This window comes from Varanus komodoensis, unplaced genomic scaffold (assembly GCF_004798865.1).
Source record: "Varanus komodoensis strain SLA01 unplaced genomic scaffold, ASM479886v1 scaffold99, whole genome shotgun sequence".
Taxonomy (NCBI): Eukaryota; Metazoa; Chordata; class Lepidosauria; order Squamata; family Varanidae; genus Varanus; species Varanus komodoensis.
This window is the reverse complement of record NW_025336676.1, coordinates 1516325-1523549: the sequence shown is the minus strand read 5'-3', so window position 1 is coordinate 1523549 and position 7225 is coordinate 1516325. Positions and strand designations below refer to the sequence as shown.

General features: G+C 51.8%; 1 protein-coding gene across 3 annotated transcripts in view; it reads right to left on the bottom strand.

Moving 5' to 3' along the window:
- Positions 1-7225, bottom strand: part of GNG7 (G protein subunit gamma 7) — a 63081-nt gene that overhangs the window by 1885 nt on the left and 53971 nt on the right. Inside the window, exon 1 of one of the 3 annotated variants that reach the window (XM_044419091.1) lies at positions 582-2303. The exons of the other annotated variants lie outside the window; for them this stretch is intronic. The gene's annotated coding sequence lies outside the window, so the exon portion shown is untranslated. Of the gene's footprint in view, positions 1-581; positions 2304-7225 lie in introns of those variants that run through there. 3 annotated transcript variants of the gene reach the window in all.

Below are 7225 nucleotides of genomic sequence, written 5' to 3'. Positions count from 1 at the left end.
TGACGCTCCTCAAAGCTGCGAAGATCCTTTGTGCATGGCTGAGCTTCTTCCTCAATCTCCAGCCATCTTCAGCTAAGCACACACAAACAAAGGGATTCAGAATGGGCCTCCTGGACCATCTAGTCTGACCCCTGGCTCCACTCATGTAATCCCCAACATGTGGTCGTTCAGTCCAAACGCAACTCTGATGATGATTTGGCTAGCAACTGGAGGACTTGGGACAACACATTCATGTCCTCCTAGATTAGCGGTTTTCAAATTGGAACTATTCAAAGAATCATTTTCCATGTGAAAAATCAGCAAGGAACCCATTAATAAACCCATTTCTTTTAATGAGTTTTATCTGAATGAAATGTTAATATTCCAGTAATACATTTCATACAATATAAACAAACTAAACATGTATTAATAAGCCCATTCATTACTTAAAAACTAAATAATACTAAATTTATTAAATACATACTAAATTTTAGTAACCATCACTAACAAATAATATGAAAAAATATAGTTTAATTACTTGGATGTGCTTGTGTTTTGCCACAGGAAGCTCTTACAATTTCATTGTAATAAGAGTAACTCACATGTTGAATCCCTGGATGATTCTCGCAGAACCCTGGGGGTCCAGGGAATGCAGTTTGAATACCGCGGTTCTAGACTGTTGCGGAAGCAGAATAATGCTGCTCTCCTCACCAGCTGGCTTCTTGCTTTTAGTCAAGGAGGAAAGCCAAGAGCATTTCTGTCTGGACACTTGCTCTGAGTCAGGATGGGTGCATATTTTGGCTTTCCCTTTTTGTTCCAACCAAGGTAGAGGCTTGTGGCACAGAGACCTTTTATGGTCACATTTATTCAGCTCTGGGTGAGCCTGTGACGAGTCGGGACGGAAGGGGCAGCCTTGCCTGCTTGCTCGGGACAGGGTGAGTCAGCTGCCCCGGTTCCAAGCTGCCGACGGCAACCGCACGGGCCTTTGCTGGGAGCAAGGGGACTTCTCCCTTGTTCTTCACAAGCTGGCCACAGAAGCGCAAGGGGGGGCGGGGGAAGGCGGTCCTGGCTCCTACGTTCTGGATCTTCCGTGCAGCTTTGCAGACGAGTCTGACTCTGAGCAGCTGAAGGGAGGGCGGCTCTCCTGGCCTTTGCTCATTAGTTCTCTTAAAGCGGGTGCTCTCAAAGCGCACTGGGCTGCAACTCTCACAAGCAGCTGACTGGGGCATGCCAGAAATTTATTTATTTTTATTTTGTTTAGTAAAAGCTTTTACATACCGTTCACTACAAGCGCCTTGGGATTGTTTTACAATCATGTGACAAAAATAAAAAATAAAAATAAAATAGTACAGCATCTAATTGGAAATCACAATCCAGCACTCCTGCAGGGCACCAGATTGGGGAAACCTGCTTTAAATTTTCCCTCTTTCCAATTCTGATGCAAATGAAGAGTAATGAAAGCTCTGGGGGAGGGGGCAGAGATTGTGCCAGTTCCCAAATTTCCAGCACATGTCAAATGAGGAAAGCAACTCAGTGCCAAAAATTTAGCAAACCATGTTCCAGATCAAGGCAGGCCCCTCTTGTCCGCTCCTTACGTGGTTGTGTTTTTATGACTGGTGAACTTGTGTGGGATACTCCATGTCAACAAGGATCTCATTGCCTGCTTACAACAGTTTACACCATCCCTTTCCAGTGTTTTTCCCCTAGCCGTCTCTGACATTGGCTGGAAGGAGGGCCTGATTCTGCAATGGGTCAGTGGTGCGACAGCCCCAGGGCCTGCAGGGGCACAGCACCCCAACAGTTTTGCTCACGGGGATGCCTAACACCTCAGCATGGGCTGAACTGCAATCCTCAGGAACGAATTTCCCAGCAACAATGAATTGCCTGAGCTGTAGCTGTTTCGGGATGACTTGGTCTGGAATGGGCCAGTACAGCTCATACACCTGACGGAAAACCTGAATGAATCCACCTGGTTGATATGGATCCACCTGGATGTCTGCCTCTCCAGGGGAAAGCAGCAACCAGATTCTGCACCCCTGGACAGAGTTAGGAGATGTGCAGCCTTGTGGCACAGAAGTGCCTTGACCAAGGGAAGCAATTCACTCCTTAAATATGAACTCTAGCCTTGCAAGGAGAGCAAGGAAGGCATTTTTAGCACGGGTTTGGTGGTTGCTGGGTGCCCAAATGGCGGGTGTTTCCCCTCTGCGAGCTGCCTTCAATCCGCCCTCCAAAGCCATCCTCCTGGCACTGAAGCCACTTTGCAAGGCAGACTTGTAGCCATGCATGTAAGACGGAAACCGATTTAGGGATGCATGTACTACCCAGGGCAGGGGCTTGCCTACGGCTGACGATGCAGCTGCAACTGTGGACACACGCTTGCTTCTGCCACACAATCTGAGCTGCCACCCTGGCACAGACCTTTTTAATATCACTTTCCTGGGAGCAGAAAGTGGCGCTTTTCTTCTGAGGGTTTTTGCATTCCCCTCTCCACACACTTTGTCTTGCACCAGACATACTTGGTAGAGGTATTTTACTGCATATGTTTTAAGTACAGTATATTTTTAAATGCAGCTTTGCGGGGGAAAGGAAAAAAAGGAAGAACTGAATCCCTCTTCAACAGTCAAGCTACAGTTGCAGGAAGTGTGAAAACAGAGTGGAGCCAGCTTTGTTTTCCCCAGACAAGCTGAAAGGCTCTGGAAAGACATGAGGTCATCTCTGAAAGGAGCAAGGGCGGAGAAAGCGAGACCATGGGCCCTCAAACTATGGCCCAGGGGCTGGATCCGGCCCGCCATGCCCATTTGTACCCGCCGCTGCCCACCTCGCCCTGCACGCAGGCAGGCAGCAGTTTGCTCACTCAGAGAAAATGATCTCCAAGCAAGCAAGCCGCTGCCTCCTGCGCCTGCCCGTGCCTCGCATTGCCCCGCGCCCACCTCAGCACACACCCACACGCACCGCACCGCCCCCTCCAGCCCGCACCCAGCACCGGCACCTTTCCACAGGCCCCCTGGTGGAAAAGTTTGAGGACCCCTGTGCTAGATGCTGATGTTGGCAAGGCAGGCCTTTTCAGAATACCCTTTTTTCTGATGGTCAGTTGAGAGCTGAATCCCTTTTGTTGCTCCAGACAGGGTCACCCAAGACCGGAAGGATATGGGGTGCAAGAAGGTGCATTGGACCCTTTAGTTCTAGACTGAAAAGTCCAAAGATCTCCTAGGCCGGTCCCAAAGGATTTCAGTGCAGGAGAGCAGCTCTGACACAGTGCAGCAAAGCGCTGCGAGTATAAGCACCAGGGTCACATGGGCCGCTGCTATCCCAAGGCCCAGCCTCTCTCTGCACACAAGCCCTCCGTGAAGGAACCTGCCTTCTCACCCCTGCAGGCTGTTGGGGAAATTCAGATGAACCCTGCTAGAAAAAGGTCGCTTACACATGCCTTTGTGTTATAAAATCAAACCCGCAACATCTCTCAAAAAGTACCAGAATTCCAAGGCAGGCTTCGGTTTAGTGTAATTTTCAAAGCTGTCCCTTTAAGAGATGGCTACTAACTTTGGCTGGAAAAGCCTTTGCAGAATGGGGCTCCCAAGTCTATTCTCGAGCTAAGGCAGACAAAACTGATAGGGCAGCCAAACAAGTTTTTCTAGCAGTACTGCAATCACCTTCATTTGCATGCCAAGACCCACAATAAACCCTGTGCCTCAGTGACATTATGGTAATATCTTGTAATCAAGGCTCCTCTGCAGATGTCTCCCATTCTTTTTCACCGTGTTCCCCTTATTTTGTCATCACCTGCTATGTCATGTGACTGTACAAAACCCTCTGCGTATGTTCTAAAAGCTTGTACTTGGCTGTGAGGACTGCTACCCGGTAGCATGCTGTCCGAAGTAAACCGCTGGGGGGGGGGCTGGGTGATCTCGCCAATAAAAGTGCCGGGGTTCAAGGCGATTCCATCTTCCCTGCGGGTCCCAGTGTTCATTCCCGCCAGTGGTAAGGAGACCCTGACAAGGCATCCACCCAAGCGCCTGGCCATGGAGCTGAGCTGAGCAGCAAGTAAGGGCGCGCAGGAAAGGTGGCGGAGGCGGTGGCAGTGGGGAGCCCACGGAAGGCGGCCAGCGGCTGCTGATTTGGCCTGTCCAGAGCAGGTGCAGTCAGGGAAGCGGCCGAGTGGTGGCTGCCCCCGCCCCGCCCCGCCGGCTGCATTGCCCAGCCGCTCTCCAGGAGCCCAGGCTTCTTGGGATGTCCCGGCAGGGGAGGAGGAGGACGAGGCGATGTTGGCGGGGCGGGGGGGGGACTGGCCGTGGGTCTTTCCCACCCAGGACTGCAGGCACTGGCTCCTGGCAACTGCTCGCCAGGGATTCCGGCAGCTGGAGGATCGCACAGCCCTCTGCCTGTGGTGCAAGGGCGAGAGCACCCCCAGAGGGTGTGGCCACGGGAGGGGCAGGGCTCCTTTCCAAACCCTGCCCAGTGCTTCCTACGGGGGCTGCCACTGGAGACGCTGGGCAAGCCGTCTCCCCCCCGCCATCCTCTCAGGCCTCCTGACGGACAGCGGGGAAGCTCGGGATGTTGCCTTCGCCCCCACATGCTCCCACACACCATTACATGGCTCCCAGGCTGTTCAGCAGCTCCCTGGGCCATGGCTGCCACGAAGGTGGCCCACGCCACAGGAGAAGCACAACCTGGATCAAGGCCAGGCCAACGACCGGGGATGCTGGGATTTGCAGTCCAAATCCCCTGCAGGACCCCAGGCTGGGGGAGGTCTTCTCCGAGACGTCGGTGGTAGCTGCTCAGTCTCCGTCTCCCTCCAAGGGAGCCCCTGGAGATCTCCGCCCTGCTCAGGAGGCCCCTCTGGCGGCAGCTCCAGAGCAGGGAGGCTCAGAAGACCACCTCCACCCAGGAACCCCGCGTGGCTTCCTCTCTTCTGTGTCCCCAGAGGAGCCTGACCCCCTCGCCCTGGGGGTGGGGGGATTCAGAGGCAGGGCCTGCTCCCACGCCGCTGCCTTGCTCCTCCCTTGACCCGCAATCACTCCTTGCGTTTTCTCCCTGAAGCCACCTTCAGAGTTTCTCTGCCAAGACTGGCAACGACTGGAACACATGTGCCACACAGAAGGCGCGTCTCTGTGATGCCAAAACAGAGCCACCTTCAGCCCGCGGGGAAACCCCCTGCTCCATCGTGCCCTTTGTCCCGAGGAAGAGAACTTCCCACCGATATTGGCTTAAGCCCTAGGAAACCCTGACAGAGCCAGGAACTGTGGCTTTGCCTCACAAGCCCTCGCTGCTTCTACCAGACCTCCTTGGCATGGGATGTTGCACATCATGACGGCAAGTAGAGACTGCAACACATTTTACTGATTAAATAAGTAAATGCTTGAATGGTTTACTGGCAACTGTTTGAGGAAGGGCAGCAGCTCAGTGGCAAGACACAGGACTGGACTGCAGAGGGTTTCATCTGCAAGCAGAGCTGGGAAGATTTACATCAGAAGTCATGGAAGCTGCTGCCAGACCATTATTCAGAATACTGAGGACTAGAATCTTAGCTTCAGAGGAAGCTTTTACATGAAAGACTATGAATCAGGCTGAAGCTTCTAGGTTCACCCCCTGGCAGCATCTCCAGGGAGAACTAGGAAAGAACCCTGCCTAAATTCCTGGAGACCCACTGGCAGTCTGTGGCAGCACTTTGAGGAAATGCTGCAGTCCACTTCAGAATGCACCCCCCCCCCCCATCCATGGGAACCAGGGTGCTGCCCCAACTTTGTATCTCAGGCCCAACAGATCTAGACTGGCATCAGCTGCATTTTTCCAGTCCCAGGCAGGGCAGCACTTGAGCTACACCTGCAGATGCTGCCTGAAAGTGTCACTGCTAACCTTATCAAACCCCTCCGGAGTTTGTCCCCTGCCATGTACCAGCTGACAGAAGGCCCACCCTCCCACCCACCCACCCACACACACCCTTCCTCTTTTAGCCAATAAACGACACTCAGTCAGAGTGCTGCAGTTTGGAGGAGGTGCTGCCAAAACAGCTCACGAAAATACAGATACTGGAATTGCATTTGGTCTATAGCTTATGTGAACTAAACTAATTTGCAGCTCCCAAACTACTTCATTGAGTGGAACACCTTAGGACTATGCGCATCTCTCAAGTCTGTGGTGCGGTTCTCAGCTCAAAAAGTACATGCATTATGGAACACTGTATATAAAGGTGCAAATGTGTATGTAACATGCTAAAAAGTAAAAATAGTTTAGGGAAAGTTGCAAACAAAAATAAATGTCACTGTAATTATTAATGTAATTATTATATTACATTTATAAGCCATATTTCCTCCTCTTGCAAGGAATTCTAGGTAGCTTAAAATATAAATTCTTCAGCATGTGTGCACATGAGCTAAAAACAACACAGGTGCAGGAATTGGATGCAGAGATAAATGACTAAGCGCATGGGAAAGCAACACAGGTCAGACAGAGTGACTGGTCTCTATCAGGAAATAAATCTTTCCACCCTTCTGATACAGCAACTTTTTTGGCCAGCTGGAATGTCCCATGTTCCCCTTCCCAGCACCTGTGTTTGCCCACCTGAGTACCAGGGCCATCACTACCCCAATTCATTCAGTAAAGTCAGTTCCCCAACACATGCCCGTTTTTGCCACCCTCTCTGCTCTCTGCGGGTACTCGATGAAAGCTCAGTTAGCTTTCACTGACAAAGAAACTCTTGGCACCTGCAGAGGGATTTGGAAATGCAGAGACCACAGTGCTAAAACAAGCCGAGAAGAGGCCAGGAAGAGCTGCTGTGAGGAATCCAACCTTGTTCTATTTTAAAATCAAACAGAAGTGCTAAAAAGGCTGGCCTTTGCATTTAGGAGGATCTTTTTCAAACCCACACTACAGCACCATACTTGTCTCTCTTTACTTCCCCCCCCCCCCCCGAGTTCTCACTCCCCAGTTCTCTTCCTTGTAACACCCGTCCTTTTACTGGTAGGACTGTACTGCCAAGGAAGACAGGTGGCAGCACTGGCTGCCACGACAGGCCCAGCAAGCAAGCCCTTTTCTGGCTCTCACTGGGAGGCACCAGACTGGCAGGCTGCAGTCATTCATTCATTCTGGGGTAAATCTCAGCAGGCCAGTCCTTGGCTGCTGGTGAGAGAGATGCTCAGGCCCCGCTGCCTGAAGCCCGGAGAAGAGGTCATCCAGAGGTTTGGGCCTCAGCAATTGGCCGGATGCTGAGATGACCCCAGTTATGTCTTGTGCTTTCGTGCCAAGGCCT